At 59.3% G+C, this 16,731-nt stretch overlaps 1 protein-coding gene across 9 annotated transcripts in view; it reads right to left on the reverse strand.

Annotated features, from left to right (window-relative positions):
- The window catches only part of SEPTIN9 (septin 9), a 176,737-nt gene that overhangs the window by 25,438 nt on the left and 134,568 nt on the right, over positions 1-16,731 (reverse strand). Inside the window, exon 1 of one of the 9 annotated variants that reach the window (XM_070479906.1) lies at positions 11,086-11,182. The exons of 4 other annotated variants lie outside the window; for them this stretch is intronic. The gene's annotated coding sequence lies outside the window, so the exon portion shown is untranslated. Of the gene's footprint in view, positions 1-2,918; positions 3,096-6,456; positions 6,555-6,837; positions 7,097-11,085; positions 11,183-16,731 lie in introns of those variants that run through there. 4 more of the 9 variants (XM_070479904.1, XM_070479905.1, XM_070479907.1 and 1 more) reach the window with 4 other exon arrangements.

Below are 16,731 nucleotides of genomic sequence, written 5' to 3' on the forward strand. Positions count from 1 at the left end.
CAGTGCCTAGCCCCTGCTCTCCCAGGGGAGCACCTGGGCAGAGCAGATGTGCCAGGGCAGGTCTGTAACATCTTAGGGGACACCCTGAGCCACAAGGTCAAATGCTCCCTGAAGTGAGATGGGGATGGTGAGCTCAGGGATACACATGCACCCATCAACCGCAGGCTCACCCCACAAAAAAGCAGTGTGTGTGGACAGCATGCCTCACCCCCTCGGGACACACGTGCAACACCCCTGAAACACTGCCCACGGGAGATGCTGGCCACGGGCAGGGTGCACAGACACTCCCAAGTCCTGTGTGGGTCGGACACCAGGCAGAGTCCCGCTTCCTGCAACTCCTGCACGCTTGCAATGTGCATGACACGAACCTTGGGTGCACCGCTGGACTTGGGGCTCTGACCAGATGGAGCTGCCAACCCTTTGAAGGGGTCACCCCTCACCCCAACTTCTCCTCTGCTGCTCCTCTGTCTCCGGGTTCTCCGCTGCCTCGCTGGCTCCTCCTCCACCTATAGAACCAGTCTGGTCCCAGCTGGACACTCCCTGCAGTGATCCTGCCCATGCTCTGAGAATCAGACGCCAACCTCTGTCCAGATTCATATACCAGAGCCAATCATGACTCAGCAGAGATGGCCCACTGTGCCAGGCCCCCTGCCCAGAGCTGGGTATCCTTGGTCCCTGCCCTAGTGAAGCAGTGGATGCCTCCCACTGAACATGCCGCCAACTGAGCTCCGGACCCATTCGTGCCACCTGCCCCCATGAGTAATGGCATCTCCACTGACCCAGTTACTACAGCTGGAAACCCAGGGGCCAGTCCTGGTCCCTCCTTCCACATCCAGTCATCCACCCAAATCCTATCAATCTGAATCCAACACATCCGAAGGCAGTCACCTGGCCTCCCAAACTCCACGGCTCCCACAAATCAAGTCATCCCCATTAAGCCCCCCACTCCCCACCCCACCGTAGGGTCTACCCATCTCAAGGCACCAGGAAGGCCTGTTTAAAACAAATTCATCACATTGCTCCCCTGGCTTGAAAGCCTGACTGGGTCCCCCTGTACCTTGGATAACACAAGATCCCCGAGGCCCCAGAATCCTGCAGCTGGGACCCTGTTCCATCCCAGAATCCCCGTGTGACCCTGAGCAAGTAACGCAACCTCTCAATGCCTCAGGTTTCTGTTGGGTAATACGAGATATTATCTGCCTTGTAAGAGCTCTGTGAGGACCAAACGAGATACTTATAAAGCACAGAGGCTAGAGCCTGGCACGGCCAATGCACAGAGCACGTGTTAATAAAACGGAAGCCCATGCCCGGCTCTCCAGTTTCGACGTGTGCACCATCTCCCTGGCTCCTCTCCTCTAACAAGGCTCCCCAGGGAGGGCCTCCCTTGGCACTGCTCTGGGGGACTCCCGGTGTCCCTTGGTTCTCCACCCGAGTGCCCCTGCGCACAGCCTGCAACTTCAAGGTCTGTCTCCTCTGCTGCTCACAAAACCTCACATCCCACAGCCCGGTACGTAAGATGTCGAATGAGTGAACGAAAGGTCAGCTCGCTGCCTCCCGCCCTCCTCTCTTCCCAGAGCATCGCGGGGCCGCTGCTCCCGGGTCGGTGCAGGCGGCCTCTCTGCGGCCCTGGCCCCTCCGCGAGGCTCCCGCGGTGCTGGCCTGCATCCTTTCCCACGGGCTTCCCGGGCTTCCCTCCGCTCAGCCTTCCGCGTGTGCCGGCATGTGAATGAGATGTGAACGATTTCCGGTTTCCATCTCCCTTCTGGAACCACAAAGCATCTCGGCGGAAGGATGGATGCACTTCCTGGGACAGCTCTTGCCCATTCAGGAAATTCTGCTCAGGAAACCGTCAGTGGGGGCATGGGGGTGCCCACAGAGGGAGAGGAGACTGGGCGGCCCCTAATCCCTACCCCCTTCCTCATGCTTGCGCCCTAAGCTGCTTCAGTCGTGTTCATGTTCGACTCTTTGCCCCCTATGGACTGGGGCCTGCCAGGCTCCTCTGTCCATGGGCTTCTCCAGGCAAGAATACTGGAGTAGGTTGCCATGTCTTCCTCCAGGGAATCTTCCTGACCCAGGGATCAAACCCATGTTTCTATGTCTCCTGCCTTAGCAGGAGGGCTCTTTACCACTAGCGTCACCTGGGCAGCCCACCCGCGTCCTCACCTGCCCCTAACTGGGGCCTCAGGGCATGTGAGGTCTCTCCCTGAAGCTTGGGCAGGGCAGGCAAGGGTGTTGGAGGGGCGGGCGTGGGCAGGGGGACCTCAGGTCCGAACACCTGGGCCCACCCGGGGCTCTGTCTCAACCCTGAAACCTCAGTCAGGCCACTCTCTGCACTGCAGCTGACCTGGCCAGTGCTACGGCGAGGGTTGGGTCCCTGCGTGCAGTGGCTGGGCCACCAGGCGCTAGGCATCCATTAATTTGCTGTCCCGCAGTGAAAGGTGACATAGCAGCAGCCTAAACCTAACAGTGACTGGGTCAGCTGGCAAAGTATTAATCACTTCTCCAAGCAGGGCTCTGGAGAAGGCCCCTAGAGCACTCGGTCCTGGCCCCCAGGAGCTCGGCCAGGAACGCAAGAGGCCAGGCCAGGCCATCAGAGGAGGGCTGACCGCCATCCGGGCTGGCCTGCGCACAGCACTTTACAGTTTACAGAGCGCTCAGACTTGCTTTATCGTATCCGATCCTCGCCTTCACATCCTTCCTTAGACTCTACATTTCCTGCCATAATTAGCTGACACTTTTGAAATCAGACCAAAATAACAAGAGCTATAGTAACAACACGTTCTCCTACAAGTTGAGACGAAAGTTAAAGAAAGGGGCTCGCCGGTCCCCAGGGTCTCCCACACTTCCTAGGACCCAGCAGGCCCACAGGCAGACTCCCAACCCACCCCCTACACCCTCCACACCCAGTAGGGACCTACTGTGGACCGAGAATGTCCGGCGTCCTCCAACCGATCGATCTGTGCCTCTGAAGGAGCTTCGCCTCAGTCAGCACAGGACCTGGAGGCCCCCCCGGCCCCCGAGGGTGGGAGCCTGTCCCCTCCCAGGTCTCCCCAACCGGCGGCTCCGGGAAGGAGCCACATTCATATGGTAATTTCTGCCTGTGAACTGGCGAGGAGCGCAGGCCCCCTCCAGCTGCCGGGAGGGCGGGGTAGGGCGGGGAGGGCCAGGAGGAGGCGGGAGGAAGCCGGACCGCCCCGCCGCCTTCCCGGGACCGCACCAGTGGGCCCTCCCCAGCGCGCTCCCGGGCGTGATGATGAGAGTGGACACAGCAGGCGCCCAGACGTGCACACGGGTGAGTCTTTGCTGGATGCACTTGTGCGGTGGCTTAAAAAGACAAGCAACACGCATTCATTCTGCGGCTTAACTTTTCTGCCTGTGATGCACACAACAGTCCAGAAAGAGTGTAGCTTGTTGCTCCTGCAGATTCTGAGGGGAGCAGCACTCACCCTCACACCCTCCCTGGACCCCAGAGGCCGACCTCCCCCAAGCCCTGCGTTTCCACCCGCCCAGGAAGGATGCACCTCCCGCTCCCGCCAGGAATGGGGAGGGGGTTGCATCCTCGCCCCCACCTTCCCACTGGGGGAGGGGTCTGACCCCGCCCACTTCTCCCACCCACTCCTCCCACCCACTTCCTCTTTCACCGCCAGTACCTCACTGTCACGAGCCCGTCTCCCCTGGAGAGGACACACAAGCCTTCCTTCTCCCCTTCCTGCCTTGTCCTGGGCCCTGTGCAGGCCAAGGAAACCAGAAGTCAGTGGCAGGACCCAACAGGCTCCTCCGCTCCTTGATCCCACCCCCAACTCCTCCCTGCATTAATTCCTCATTGATTCATCCTGTTCCACGAAGCTTGGCCCTGGACTCACCGTGAAACCAAAGAACCCCCAGCCAATCGCACAGAGACACAGATTCCAGACTTGACATGCAGTGCTCACAGCCACTGGGAGTGGGGCCCAACAGATCAACAGTGCACCCCCACTGGGTGCTGGGAGACAAGTGTTCCCAACTGACTGTGCGGGTCCCCGAGAGAAATGAAAACACATGTTGCCCAGCCAAACCTGGACCCCAGTGCTCACTGCAGCACGATTCACATGAGCTACAAAGTGGACACAGCCCAAATAAATGCCCATCAACCCATGAACGGATAAACGCAACGTGGTGCAACTCTTTAAATGGAATACTACGCAGCCACAAACAGGAATGGAGCATGGACACATTACTTATGGATGAACTTTGAAAACATTACACTAAGTGAATGACGCCAGATACAAAAGGCCACCCGTTTAAAAAAAAAAAAGAAAAAGAAAGCCATTTACTACATGATTCTACTAATAGAAGATACCTATGATAGGCAAATTCACAGACAGAAGGCAGATTCGTGGTTGCCAGGCGCTGGAAGCAGGGAGTAGAATAGAAAATGACCACTAATGGACTTAAGACCTCTGAGGGGTGGTGACAAAAATATTCTGGAATTGGTGATGATGGTAACTTTGTAAGTATACGGGAAACCACTGAATTGTACACAATAAAAGGGAGCATTTTCTGGAATGTGGATTATATCTCCATAAAGCTATTATCAACAACAAGAAGGCCGATGACTGTGCTGCCCAGGGAACCAGAACGACAGCGCCGTCCTCTGATCCACAGCTGCCCCCCACCCCACCCCGCACCAATCCAGCCTGCACGCCCCTCCCCGCCTTTTCAGTCAGCAGCCTGTGTGTGTGTTTGTGTGTGTGTTGGGGGGTGATTCCGGTGACTTCTCCACCTGTGCAGCCCGCTCCTCACACCACCATTGCTTGTTAAGGACTCAACATGAATTTTTAACAAGGGGCCTGCCTCAGTGTCACGGGCTAGAACCAGTCAAGTCACAGAACGACCCGGAAGCAAGCCCTGTTTACAGAAGGAAGCCTCACCCTGAGAGGAGGGGGATGTGGCAGCAAAAGCAGCCAGTCAGCAGTCAGAAAGGCTGAACGTGGCTCATCCCGGATCTCTGGGCAGGAGGGACAAGAGGTGAAAACCTTTGCTATCCAGGACACCCACTCAGACCCCTTCCATGTGCCTGAACCAGCAGGGTGCAGCCGCCATGGGCCAGCACCCACCTGCACCCCGCTACCGCCTGCCTGACCAGCCAGGTGCTGAGGCTGGTCAGAGTCCTGGGAGCTAGCTGCTGCTGCTGCTAAGTTGCTTCGGTCGCGTCCGACGCGGTGCGACCCCATAGACGGCAGCCCACCAGGCTCCACCGTCCCTGGGATTCTCCAGGCAAGAGCACTGGAGTGGGCTGCCACTGCCTTCTCCGGAGCGCTAGCTAGTCTGGAGGGAATGATTGCAGAACTGCTGGGGGCCACCGCCGGATTTCCTGGGCCCACCCCAAATCCGTTAGAGGCCCAAGCCCTCTCTCCACCCCCATCCCAAACCCTCAGGATGCCAAACAAGCCACAAGGAGAATCAAGTGAAGCCCCACTTTTACGAGGTGGTGCAGGCCTCAGGGGGGAGGGGCCCCCAGGTTTCTCAAGGTTTAATTATAACTTTAGCACTCGGGTTTCGGGGTGCCCCGTGGTGTGAATCAGCTCTTTACTTCCAGCCGTCCTCAGGGAGCCACACGGTGAGCTGGAGTGGGGGGAGCCCACAGAGAGGCCTCTCGGCTCAACTGTACCCACAAAACCCGAGGACCAACTCCCCCCGCCGACTCACACATCTCCCCACAAGCCGGTGAACTCGCAGCAGGCTGAAGGCGGAAACTGAGGTGCACACAGGGGTCACCCGCCCAGCTCTCCATGGCCCGTGAGGGCCTGGCCCCCAGGCACAGTGGCACCTCTTCAGCAGATGTAGAGCTGGCTCCCCCTCCCAAAGCGTTGCTGGATGAACACACGAAGGAGTGAAAGAGTGAAGGGGACAGAGGCGGCTGCTGGCACACAGACGGGGTCCCCGGAGCCTCGGGGAGACAGGACCGGGCCGTCCGGTTCCACACTGGGCCCCGGAGGAAGCTGGGGAGGCAGCCAAGAGTTTGGAGAGATGGAAAAGGACAGCTGAGCAGCTCTGCGCCAGGCAGGCAGGAAGCAGGAAGTAGGCATCTGTGGAGGGGGTGCTGTGTGGGGGTGGCCCTCACGGAGGTGAGCCGTGTGAGAAGCAGCTGCCACATGGACATGGGGCGCCCCCCCACCTCCTGAGCCCCCCCTCTGCCTGACTGTGCTCTTCACCATTGCACTCCAGCCCCGGAGGGTGGCCGTGGAGGCCAAGAGGCGCCAAGGCGCCTTCCTACCTGCCCTCAGCACCTTCCCGGGTAGCGCGTGACACGTGGAGGACCTTCTGTTTCCCCACTTTTTCAACAACTGCACTTAAACCAATGGAAAACAGATGCCTCTTAAAACGTGTTCTCCTTCCCATGAAGAACGGTCTGGAAGCATGGCATTTCATCACGGACCCGTCCCAACCCACCGTTCCCCTCGCTTCAGTGCCCACCTCCGTCACGTGGGGAGGGAGGCAGGTGGCCCCCCCAGCTGGTGACGAAGGTCCCGTAAGTGACACTCCTGGACGTGGAGGCTGGGGGCCCCAGGCACCTGGCCCCAAGTAGCCGGTGGTTGGGAGCCAGCGCCGGCTGTGGGGCTCCTGGGCTGGTGGGCTGACGGTAAAGTCACTGGGGTGACTCAAGAGACGTCAGCAGAGCATGCGGTTTGCAAAGTGGCCCCAGGCCCTCTGCCCTGTGCCCTCGTCACTGCGGGGCCGAGGGAGGGCTCCCCTGCGGGGGGGTGTACAGTGACACCCTCCACCGCTCTCTGCACTCCCTGGCCCCCTGCACCAGCCCCCACCAGCCCCCAAATGACAATCAACAAGGATTCTCACTCCAACTCAACGGGGCCGCTGTCCACCTGTCGTTCGTCTCAGGGGCCCACAACTGACCCCAGCAACTGGCAGCTCTTCCTTGGTCCCAGGCAGCCGAGGAACAAAAGACTGGGATCCTGTTCTCACTTCCCAACAGCTCCCACGGCACCAGAGCGTGGAGGCAGGCCTGGGGTCATCTGATCCAGTCCCCTGCCCCAGGAAAATGTATTCAAATCACCAAAGAAACGCTGCTCTTCGGTCCTTTCTCTTTAAAAAAAAAAAAAAGGCTTCAAGGACCGCCCGTGAAAAGAGAGCAAAACAAATGTCTGTTCTTACAAGGCTCTCTGAAGCTTGCCTGTCTCACAGGAACCACAGAGCGTTTGAATAAAAGATGAAACACCGAGGCGATCACGCGGTATCGCTCACGCCTCCACTGAGAGACAACAGGAGTGTCCAGGCCTCCATGAAGACCGCGAGGGCTCAGCCCAACACAAGGGCATGGTCCGGGGCACGACACGCAGGCAGGACACAGACGTCCTCACCTGGAGTGGGGTGGCCTCCTGCAGGAGGCAGACTCGCTTTCTTGCCCCGGGAAAGGGAAAGCCTTATCTGTTGTCAGAGGCCTTGGCGACAGGCCTGGGAGATAAGAGAAGAGATAAGGGTGTGGGAGGCGGGAGGAGGTGCGGGCGTGTGCATCCCACCGGGGACACCAGCAAGGACGTTCGCTCGTCGGAGTGACCGCCTCACTGGGTGCTCGGTGCCTGGCACTCGCAGGGCAGGACAGGGCCAGGGGTCCCCCTCCAAGGCACATGGCTCCGGAAGCAAGGAAACAGAGGGTGGACCGAAGGCTCCGTGGGGGTCAGTGTGGGCGACTGAACCGCAACCCAGAGCCTCTGAGAGCAGCCAGGATGCTCAGGAGTTGACATCTCATGGGCCAGGTGCGGTCCCACCCCCCAAACCCCCCTGCCAGCCTCAGCAGAGCAAGAAGAGGGATGCTTCTGCTATGATCTGGCTACTAAACCCAGGTTAAAGGGTTTATTTACGCTGGAATGGCCAGGAAGGGAGAGGAAGCAAACTGGTTCATCTGCCCTCTTTCAGGCCCTTTGCTTTGCGCTGCCCTTCCCCTGCCACCAAGGGCCAGCCCCGCAGCCCAGATGGGTGGGTGGGATGATGCAGCTCAGCTCCTATGGGGGACAGGTGAGCCCAGGTGAGGCCAAGTGGCCACTCAGGCCCCTGCAGAGGTGGAGTCAGAGCTCCCCAGGCCTCTCAGCAGTAAACCCCTCGCCTGCTCTCGGTAGTGATAAAAGAGTGGCAAGTTAGAACTCCACCCACCCACCCACACCCCAGGGCCAGATGTTCCACCTACCGCTCTGCAAGCCCCAGAACAGGGCCCGCGGCGAGCCCATTGGGAGGTGGGCAGACTGGAGGGCCCACCAGTTGGGGCAAGACGCCCTCCCAGCTGTGGACCGGACCCGCACCTTTGCTGGCCGCCTCCCCAGGCTGCACAGCCAACAGGTTCAGCTGCAGAGCTGCCACCACCTCGGGGGCGCTCCTGGGAAGGCGTCAGGAGGCTCCACTGAGCCGCTGAGAACAGGTCCCTACCTGTCCCGGGAACCAGGCTGGTACTCAACAAACAAATCTAAGCCTGGTGCTGGCAGGCAGAAGTCTGGGAGGGGAGTCCCAGCCAAGGGCTATGATTCCTGCTGGAAGCATCTTCCTCAAGACCCCGGCTGAGGGGAGCGGGGACCCCAGCTCCAGTCCCTGAAGCATCTATGGCTAAGCCAAGGTTGGGGACAGGTGAGAAGAGGGATGGGGCTGGCACGGCAGGTGTGGAAGGCTGACTGCCTTCCACTGCAGAGGACCCCGGCCAGGGACTCAGCGGGGGCAGCAAGCGTCTGTCCTCACCCTCACAGGCTGAAATAAAGTACTGTTTCCTACACACCAGGCCAGTGGGAGAGGCAGGGAGCCCAGAGCCATCGGCAGTCTGGGAAAGGCGGCCCAGGAGTAAGCCGTGCGGGGGGGTGACTGTGCAGGGGTGACCGGCGTCCTAGAGACCTCTGACACCACAGGAAACCAGCGCCGCTCCTCGCTGCTGGGGGGCTCTCCTTCTGCCAAATGCATGTCAGCCCCTAGGACGCCTCCTTCCTGCAAAGCTGCCCTATCTGACGAGAGCCGTTCAAGCCGGTGGTGACACGGCAGGAAGTGGGGAGAGCATGAGGCGGCTGCGGAAGCAGGCAGGGGGTGAGGCAGTAAGTCAGCCCCAGGATCCTGGTTGTCTTAAGGGGTTCAGGGCTTCTGGGGTGAAAGCCCTGGTGAACCCTGTCCTGGAGCGATAGACCTGGCACTCAGGCAACAGCCCCATGGGCTCCCCCCAAGGCTTGGTGTTGGTAGGGGCCAATGACACCATGAGCTCTTGTTCTGCCTCGTGGCAGCCCCCTTTCCAGAATGGGGCTCTGTCTCCTCCAGGACAGAATGCCCGGTCCCCCCCCCGCCACACACACAGTAGTTCCTCCCCAAATGCCAGTCATCCCTGTCACAGTGCCGGCCTCGAGGAGCAGAGCCTGGCGGAAATACAGACATAAACCAGTAGACCCAATAGTACTGCAGATGTCACAACCCGGAAATGATGGGCGGGCAGTAGGGATGCCCAGGAAGGGTGGGCGAGGGTCAGTGACCACACAGGTCCCCCGAGACGGGCGTAAAAAGAGGTCAGCCACAGAAGAGGCCACGTCCTTTCCCAGCCATGTCCTAACCCAGATAAGACCGGAGGAGTCAGGTGCTCATGCCCCCTCTCCAAAGAGACCTCATGTGAATACAAGCTTCCCACTCCCCAAATGATCAGACAAACTTGTTCTTCTTTCTAGTTCCTGAAAAGGAGCCTCTGGGTTGCCAAAGAGAATTGACATGTCTGTAAACACCCATGGAAGCCCTAAGTTTGAAGGCAAAACAACAATGAACGAAGGGCAGGAAGCACACCATTATGAAAAAGGGGGCCTTTCTCTCACTTCTCCCCAGCAGGACTTTCCAAGGCAGGATCCAAACAGAATTCCAACCAGGGCGCTGTCCCCACAGGCAGAAACCCTCTGCATGGACCAGAAACCCTGTGCGTGGACCAGAACCCCAATGCATGGACCAGAAACCCACTGCATGGACCAGAAACCCGCCGTATAGACTGCTGCCGGGCAGCACATTTTTCTCCAGGAAAGGAATCTCAAACTTCTCTTTGGTGAGCAGAGATGCTTCCCGAAACCTCATACAAAAATGCCAGCAGATTTCACGGCGGAGGAAAGAGAGGGAGATGAGAACGAAGATCAGCAGCCGAGTCGACCCCCAGGGGACGTTGGGAATGAAGTTTCAGAGCAGATGGCCCTGCCTGTCCAGCACCTGCCCTCCCTGCCCTCCGTCCTTGGGTGCCTGAGAAGACGTGCTGATCCGGCTATGGGACTGGAGTCCCGGGGGCTACGGGACCAGAGTCCCAACTTCTCTCGGCTAGAAAAGCCCTTCGCAAGACACGTCCTGGAGATGCCGCTCCCTGGCAGGGCATGGCGAGGCAGACACCTTTCCATCCTCCAGCAAACACAAGCATGCCAGCAACCCATCCCACCACTCCCCACTGCCCCCCTCCCCAGTCCGCTCCCAGGAACATCGAGAACGTCCCAAACACCTCCCAGGAATCCAGACAAGCTGCAGCACAAACTCCCCCGGAACACAATTCTGTCCTCAAGGTCTCCAATTCCGGCATTTCTAAGCGTCTGTTGAAACTAATCTCCAGCCGGTCCTCCGCTAACCCGCCTACCCCTAACGGCTGACAATCTGGATGGGACAGTTTGAAGAGGCAGCGGTGGCCCACCAGCATCTCCTCCCGGCCCTCCAGGAATATCAGGGAAGACCCCTTGCGAAAGGGAAACGGGCTCCAAGAAACTGCTGGCCGAGGCGGACTTAACCACTCGGGTAGCCAGCCAAATATTTACAAAGCCTCGGCTGTGACACAAAGCCGTACTCTTCTGCTCCGCGGCGGAAAATCTGGGCCCCGCGTGGAGGACCGAGCTCCCGCCGCCCCGCTCCTGGGGCCAGGGGGGCTGTCCCGCCGGCTGTGGGGGGCGGGGGGTGGCCGGGCCTGGGGCGGGGCGGTGGGGGGGTGCTCCGGGGAGGCGCCGTTCCCGCTCAGCCCTGGGGCGCGGGGGAGGGGGGCTGCCCGGCGGCCAGACCACCTGAGAGCCCCCTGCGAGCGGAGCGAGGCTGGAGGGAACAAAGGGAGCGCGGACTCACCCAGCAGCTGAGTCGGGCTGCGCCGGCCGCCTGCGCTCGCGGCCCGCCCACCGGGTCACATGGCTCGGAGCCGAGCAGAGGATCAAAGGGGCTTTGTGGCCGAGGAACAAGGAGCCTCCCAGAGCGCGGGCAGAGGTAGGGAGGGACCGCGACGGCCTCCCTGCAGAGTGAGGCTCGGCGGGGCAGCAGCTCGGAGCTGGGCGAGGGGTGCGGCGGGAGTGGGGGGGTGGGGGGCAGGCGGAGAGAAGGGGACCTCCCGGCAGCCACCCCCACCCCGGTGCGTTAGCTGTGCCCGAGGAACGCCAAGAAGCCCACTGCCCAAGCCAGCCTGAGTCACCCCCCAAAAGGAAAAGTGACGTGGTTCCCCAGAGGGAGAGAGAGGAGGCAAGAGGCTCACCTGGACAGATGGCCAGGCTGCCCTTCAGCCCAGCCCGTCCTGCTGGGGTGGAGGGACGGGTGATGCCAAGAACCTGCTGCTGCCCACGGGCACCCTCTCCCTGCCGCCCGGCCCTGGCTTCCTCTCTGCCAGGTGTACCCCCCACCTGGTCCTGAACCCCCCTACTCCAGCAACTCAGATGACAGGCCACCCTCCCCAGGAGGTCCAGGCTTCCCGGCAGCTGGGGGTCGGAGCAGAGCCAGCCTGGCCATGTGTGCACTGGTGGAAATGACCCGGGAGGGGAGCGGAGAGGAACCGGCGGCCGCAGCGGCCAGCTCACCCTGAGCTCTGTCTTCTTCCTGGAGCCTCCGAAGATAACTATCGGATCCCGCTCCTGCTTCTCCAGCCCCTCAGGGCCTGGGGATGACTCACGGAGTCTCCTCCTCTCTCTCCCCTCCCTGCGGGCCCCTGGGAAGAGCTGAGACCCCCCTCAGGGGATGGGCTAGGTGGTCCCCAGAGGAGGGAACTTGGGAGCGTCCCTGTCGGGGCTGGGCCTGCCTGCTGGACGCTGGGATCAGCCAGATCCATCCTGTGCCTCGACCTCTGACCCCTGAGGGAGTGAGTCACTCCCAGGCATGGGCGGGGCCAACTTGGCTCAGGCCCACTCCCACAGGAGGAGACAGCTCCTGGGGGCTGGTGAGTGTGTGTGTGTGTGGGGGGGGGGGGGGCCCTTCCCAGAGCAGAGAGTGGTTAGTTCAAGTGCAAAATGCCAGTCCATCCTCCTGCCTCCAGGAGGAAGACCCCCCAGCTCAGCCTTCAGGGGCCAGGCCACACCCAAGGTTTCCCAGATCCCCCCCCGCATGGTTAGTGGGTAAGGACCCAGTGGCACCCACCCCACCGGCCAGGCTAGGGGTAGGCTGACCACATCCACCACCAGGTCCCTCAGCAGCCAGCCTTCCCAGCAGCAGCCACTCCCACTCCTGACGGCCAGCTTGCCCCCCAGTGGCCTCTGAGGTTTGGGGGTTTTGCCACAAAGACTTCAGGGGCCTGTGCTGCAAACCCCTCCCAACTCCGACATGGAGTGGCCATGCAGAGCTGCTGCCCCTGGTCTCCAGGCACTTGGTCAGAGCTGGGGGAGTGCCCAGGGGGAGGAAATGCATGTCCGGAGCCCTTCTTCGCATCTCACTGGGAGGGAGGCTGTGATGGATCCCAGGATGGGCCTCAGAGTCAATATCAGATGGAGGCCCCTTCCCTCCAGCCATCTTTGACTTATTTCTCAACATCTGCTGGCCTGGACCTTCCCCATCTGTAAAATGGGCATGATCAACTCCAGCTGCAAGAATTAAAGTGAGACACGTGTATGTCCAGAAACAGGAAAGGCAGCCGCTCCCCAAATACAAATCCTTTTCCTCCAAGAAGGTGATTTCCAGACAGTTGCAAGGGCCTAGCCCCTCCTGACAACCCTGCCCATTATTCAGTTGCTCAGTGTCCAACTCTCTGCGACCCCACGGACTGCAGCACACCAGGCTTTCCTGTCCTTCACCATCTCCTGGAGTTTGCTCAAACTCATGTCCATTGAGTCAGTGATGCCATCCAACTGCTGCCCCCTTCTCCTCCTGCCCTCAATCTTTCCCGGCATCAGGGTCTTTTCCAATGAGTCGACTCTTCTGCCTACTTGGCTGGGCCCCAAAAAGCAGGTCCAGGAACCAGCAACAAGGGAGGCCAGGCCAGGCGTCAGAGTTAATTAACATGGAGCCTGCACTCCACGCCTGCCCTGGCAGCCTCCTGGCCCCGCAGTGCTCCCCTCGGAGCCTCCTTCCAGCCTCTGGCCTCACTGTGCCCCCCAGTTTTCTGGCCCCAGAGTCCACTCCCAGGGCCCGCTACCCCTCCTGGGCGCCCACCAATGCTCTCCAGGCTCATCCCTCACCCTGCCCGCCATCTACCCCCAACCCCCAGATCACGGGTCCAGGAGGCAGCCTGGGTACTTTGTACACATGCCAGGCTCCTCTTACAACTTCTCCTCACAGGTCACTGACCAGGGCCCCCAGAGCACAGAAGAGAGTATTCTTGCACCCTCCAAGCCCCCCAGTCCAGGGGCTTTTCCAACACAGAACGTCTGCCCCCTGGCACTGTTCACAGTCCACTTCTGCTCAGGACACACTCGGCATCCAGGGGGAGCGGCCTGACACCTGGGCAGCTGCCCGTCCTATCCTCCAATGGAAACTGAAGGCCGGCCACAGACAGCCCAGCCATAGACGTGATTTTAAAGTTTCTAGTAGCCACAGTAAAAAATATAAGAACAAACAGGTAACATTAATGTGAATGCATTTTATGAAATAAAATATTATCAACCCAACATGTGATCAGTATAAACACTTTTGAAATAGATATATGCTTTATTTTGTTTTTTTTTGGCCACAAGGCATGTGGGATCTAGTTCCCAGATCAGGGATCGAACCCACGCCCCCTGCATTGGAAGCGTGGCGTCTCAACCACTGGACCACCAGCGAGGTCTCCAGTGTGTATTTTATAATTCCCGAACCTCTCAATTTGGACTGTTCACATTTCAAGTGGTCAACAGCCACAGGTGACCAGAGGCTACTGTCCTGGACAGCACAGCTCTCTATAATCTATTTCATCCTGAGATGACAGCAGACCCTTGGAGAGAGGTTTATCTGAATCATTTTTCACACCACATGCAGCCACACTGGTGGTGCTACAGGACACAACAGCATCTACTGTGAGATGCTGAGGCCTCTGTTGAGGCCACTGATCCCTACGTGACAGTGTCCCCCTTCTGAGGCCATAAAGGGACATGAGGGCTTCCCTGGTGGCTCAGATGGTAAAGAATCCACCTGCAACGCGGGGCACCTGGGTTCAGTCCCTGGGTCGGGAAGATCCCCTGGAGGAGGGCATGGCAACCCACTCCAGTGTTCTTGCCTGGAGAATCCCATGGACAGAGGAGCCTGTGGGCAGTCCTGGGGGTCGCAGAGAGTCGGACGCGACTGAGCACAGCCCAAGGGGACATGATTCTCAGCCTCCACCGTCAGACACAGCAGAGCTTCTCCTAAGAAACCGCTCTGCCAGATGTGCGCTAACTACCGGTCAGACGGTCTTCTGTGACTGCCCACACATCCCTTCCTGGGCTTCCCTTGCCTACCTGGCTCACGGTTGCTCAGGCCGGGATGAACCCCTGACTCAAAGGCAGTGGCTTAAGAGTGAGCTGGGGGCTTCCCTGATGGCCGGATGGTAAAGAGCCCGCCTGCCAATGCATGCGACATGGGTTCGATCCTTGGTCCGGGAAGATCCCACATGCGGCGGAGCAACTAAGCCCGTGTGCCACAGCTACTGAGCCTGTGCTCTAGAGCCCAGGAGCTGCAACTGAGTCCGCATGCCCGAGAGCCCGTGTGCCCTGCAACAAAGAGAAGTCACTGCAATGAGAAGCCCAAGCAACGAAGAGCAGTCCCTGCTTGCCGCAGCTAAAGAAAGCCTGCACGCAGCGATGAAGACCCATCACAGCCAAAAATAAACAAACAATTTATTAAAAAAAAAAGAATGAGTTCAGCTGTTGAAGCTTCCTCAGCAGCCTAGAGCCAGGAACCCTTCTGGACACCCAAACTACCTCTGCTCCTGATCGTCCCACTCAGACATCCAGGCACTGGCTTCCCTTGCATCCGATAAGTACCTCAACATGCTTCTAGTTACTAACTTCAAAGTCACACAGAACTGCACTGATTAAAAAATGATCTATAAAGACAGAAAGCGGTGGTCACCGAGGCGGGGGCAGCCGTGGCTGGGGAGTGCCACTTCATGGATATGGGGTTTCCACTGAGGTGAGGAAATATGCTGGAAGTAGATAACGGTGACGGTTGCCCAACAAGCTGTATGTGTTCACAGTAAATTAAAGAGAAAAAGAATTTAATGTGTCCTTTCACCGGAGCCAGTTTGCTTTCCTGTTTTATACCTTAAAACCAGAGGGGCCCCAAGACAAATCGGGAGCCCTGGGGAAGACTATATCATGCCCCCTCTTCCCGGAACCTCTGAATGTGATTTTACCCAGCAGGACCGACTGTGCAGAGATGATGAAGGACTGTGAGATGCAGAGGCTCTCCCAATTATGTGGCTGGGCCCCTAAAGTAATCATGAGAGTCCTTAAGAGAGGGATGCAGAAGGGAACTTGAAGAATATAGGGAAGATGACCATGTGATGACGGAGGCAGAGAGTGGAGGGACGTGGCCACAAGCCAAGGGCGCAGGCAGACACCGGAAGGTGGAGGAAAGATGGCGTCTCCCCCTGGAGCCTCCGGACAGAGCCAGCCCTGCCCAGCGCCCCCGATTTCAGACTTCTGACCACCAGAACTGTAAGAAGAATAAACTTCTGTTGCTTGAAGCCACTGAGTGTGCGCTAAGTTGGGACAGCAACCACAAGAAACTTGTACGGCCCCGCAGTCTGCAACTCGACCTGTGTAAGTTAGAAGCTTCCTGGAGCGATGAAGACACAAACTCTCAGAGTGGGACGGGAACTTGTTCCAGGCCACGTACCTGTGAGCTGACCCTTCCCAGACCTATTATTAGTCGGGGTTTGGGGGAGGGAGTTGGACTCATCCACACAAAGCTAAAGAAACCCCCTTCGCCGGGTTCCAGCTGATGTGCAGTGGTGGGGTGTGGGCTGTCCCGTGGTGTCCTTGACAAGTTGACAGGGATGCTGTGGGCCATTTCCACCTGCCCAGGAGCAGATTCCACCATCTTCCCTCAGGAATGCCGGCGGGGGTGGGGGGAGAAGGTCGCCAGGGGCAGTCGCACTAATTGGCTGTCGGGCGGGAGAGTCCCACTCTGGAAGTCACAGAGGGACACGTCAAGGCTTCCACCTCCAGCCCGGCCAACTGGGTGAAGAGCACGGCATCCTATGGGGGAGGCACCCGCCCTGCAGAGCGGGGCCACGCATGTGATGCCCAAGACGCTGGCTCCAGCGTGCAGCAGCAGCGGGGGAGAAGGAAGTGGTTACACCGTGCCCTCCTTCCCTGCCTGTTTCACGCACACTCACGCACACAGGCACCACCCCCACCCCAGTTCCCAGGTCCGGAACATTCCTCCTGCCAAGCCCAAAAGCTGGTGGCGAGCACACAGCTCAGCCCTCCCGCCAACTCCCTTCCAACCCTCCCCGGGCAAACCCCCACGGGATGCAGCAGATGCTTTCCATCAAACACCAAGAAAAATACCCCTCCCCCTCCTCTGCGGGCAGGTCGCTGGGCTCCCCCCTCTGCCCCCTGC

This window comes from Odocoileus virginianus, chromosome 17 (assembly GCF_023699985.2).
Source record: "Odocoileus virginianus isolate 20LAN1187 ecotype Illinois chromosome 17, Ovbor_1.2, whole genome shotgun sequence".
NCBI lineage: Eukaryota > Metazoa > Chordata > Mammalia > Artiodactyla > Cervidae > Odocoileus > Odocoileus virginianus.